Here is a 3,344-nt window from a genome sequence, read left to right on the forward strand (position 1 = left end):
GGTCAAAGTATTTTGCATGCGTATGTACATATGTATATGTATATGGTATAGTACATAAGTAAAATATATATTTAGCTTGTCTATGGATTTTGCGTCCGTCAGCGTCTTTGCCGTCGCACCTGCCCCTGTCGACTGCCACTCGCAGTTGCAGCATTTGAAAACGCTTTTTTGCATAAATCTGTACAGACATAAGGTAGGTATGCAGTGCAAATAAGTGAGATGAAGACATCAATCTGCGAAAAGCGTGAGGCAAATACAAACAGCTTAAACAAAAAGCTAAAACACAAAACCGAACTAAGGTTCTCATTTTGTGGTAAGATCGGCAACGCTCTTTATTCGAATAAAATTTGAATTGGATGTATGATCTTTTGCTAAGAGTTATTGTTCATACTAACTGAATATTTTTTAATTAATACTTTCAGAATGATCCCGTATTGTGAGCGTGGTTATCATTCGACCGTTCCTTTACAAATCTTTCTTCTGTACAAATTGTTATATCATTTTCCGAGAGGATTTTCAACAAAACACGCTCCTCAAAATACAATCGTGAATGTCATTCTAAAAATTTTAAATAATCATGGTTATTAAAGTTAAGCCCAGAAAACGACTCCACTCCTTCTATCGCTTTTATGAAAATTTATAGTATTTTCCCCAGCCGCATGAAATTAAGGAAATATTTAATGCATAGCAATACCAATTAAGTCTCATGAGTATGTTTAATAATCGGTGCACCTTATTTAATGTAAAACTTGAAACGAATTGTAACTTTTCCATAACACTTCCATAAAAAATGTGTCCACCGTAATGCAGTTACCTAATCATTGATTGATATCTCGTGCCAATCATTTGTCGATTTCTGACACATTTAAATGTTAACTGTATTATGCGCAAATAAACATACATTTTTGTTTGTGTTGCATACAATTTGTTGAGCATTATCATTTTGTCGACTTAAACTCACCCTACGAATTTAAGGCAACAAACAAGCGCTCTAATGACCTTCTTGGAGTGCTTTGCAGACTTTCGACACAATTTTACAATTCTAATTTTGCTGCCAATGCGTAACGTTATTCGTATGTATGTACATATGTAGGGCAACAGCTAACTTGCATCGTGACTAAGACAAATGTCAAATGTGAACACGCGTAATGTGGGGAACAATACAATATTTCAATGCACTACATATTCACAAATATTTGCTATGTAGATTTATATTAGAAACAAGTAAGGAAGGGCTAAGTTCGGGTGTCACCGAACATTTTATACTCTCGCATGATAAAGTGATAATCGAGATTTCATTATACGTCATTTACTTATTTTTCAAATACCGTATTTTTGTAAAGTTTTATTCCGCTATCATCATTGGTTCCTAATGTATATACTCGTATAATACAGAAAAGGCATCAGATGGAATTCAAAATAACGTTATATTGGAAGAAGGCGTGGTTGTGAACCGATTTCACCCATATTTCGTACATGTCATCAGGGTGTTAAGAAAATATTATATACCGAATTTCATTGAAATCGGTCTAGTAGTTCCTGAGATATGGTTCTTGGCCCATAAGTGGGCGAGGCCACGCCCATTTTCAATTTTAAAAAAAAACCTGGGTGCAGCTTCCTTCTGCAATTTCTTCCGTAAAATTTAGTGTTTCTGACGTTTTTGTTAGTCCGTTAACGCACTTTTAGTGATTTTCAACATAACCTTTGTATGGGAGGTGGGCGTGGTTATTATCCGATTTCTTCCATTTTTGAACTGTTTATGGAAATACCTGAAGGAAACGACTTTATAGAGTTTGGTTGACATAGCTATAGTAGTTTCCGAGATACGTACAAAAAACTTAGTAGGGGGCGGGGCTACGCCCACTTTTCGAAAAAAATTACGTCCAAATATGCCCCTCCCTAATGCGATCCCTTGTGCCAAATTTCATTTTAATATCTTTATTTATGGCTTAGTTATGACACTTTATAGGTTTTCGGTTTCCGCCATTTTGTGGGCGTGGCAGTGGGCCGATTTTGCCCATCTTCGAACTTAACCTTCTTATGGAGCCAAGGAATACGTGTACCAAGTTTCATCATGATATCTCAATTTTTACTCAAGTTACAGCTTGCACGGACGGACGGACAGACGGACGGACAGACGGACGGACGGACGGACAGACGGACAGACAGACATCCGGATTTCGACTCTACTCGTCACCCTGATCACTTTGGTATATATAACCCTATATCTGACTCTTTTAGTTTTAGGACTTACAAACAACCGTTATGTGAACAAAACTATAATACTCTCCTTAGCAACATTGTTGCGAGAGTTTAAAAATCACCTTTCAATGGGATCACAGTAGTATAACTCGTACAGCTTATCGTTCCATCGAATGCGATATTCACCGTTGGAAATGCGCAAAAAACCATACATCTTCCGCAGAATTTTCTCTTGAAAACTCGTAAGGTCGACTCATAAGATGTTGTCATTGTCCATGCCTCTGCACCATTTAGCAGGACGGGAACCCAATGCCTATAGTTGACTTTTTACTGAAAATATCGGTCAATGTGTGAGATATATAATTGAAATTGAGAGAATCCTTTCTTCATAATATAATAGTATGTCTAAATATCAAAAATTGGTTGCATCGGGTAAATACTTCCTTAACCGCATATCCCTAATATATACACTTTCGAACTTCTGGGTGACTTTATACCGCATATATCGCCCAATATGTGAGTTATATCAATGAAAATATGAAAGCATATTTTACGAACAACAGTGTATCTTTGTGCCTAAAATGGATAAAATAGAGAGAAAACTTGACCTAGTCCCTACATATATATGTAACTCATATCAGAATTTTCGAAGTTTCGGCTGACTGTACTCCAAATAGACTGGTGATAGTTAGTGAGGTACGTTAACGAGTAAGTTCGAAACTTCTCGAAAATACCTCTTGCGAAGAGGGGTATAGATGTTATGTTTCACTAGCGGAAATAGTTCTTCATTTTAATTTCGTTCGTTGTCGAATGTCAGGAATAAGGAGAATACTAATTATTTACTTAACTGGCTTTTAGACTAATTGGTGAAAATGAAATCCTATAACTGCTTTGTTTGGTTTTTTTTTTTTAATTTGAGGCAGTTTAAGACATCAAATTACATCTTCTTTTTAAATTAACCCTAAGTTGTGCTAAGTGCAGAACCTGATCCTGATATCCATACACAAGGAATATAACAAGTTTCTTCGTTTATGGAGTTGTTCTCACAATATTCTTTGTTGTCATTTTTATAAGTTGTAAATACTTCCAGAAATAAAGTATATATTGGGCATCTGCGATAGTTTTAATGATAATGTTGCAAG

Source organism: Bactrocera tryoni, chromosome 1 (assembly GCF_016617805.1).
Source record: "Bactrocera tryoni isolate S06 chromosome 1, CSIRO_BtryS06_freeze2, whole genome shotgun sequence".
In the NCBI taxonomy this organism is placed as follows: domain Eukaryota; kingdom Metazoa; phylum Arthropoda; class Insecta; order Diptera; family Tephritidae; genus Bactrocera; species Bactrocera tryoni.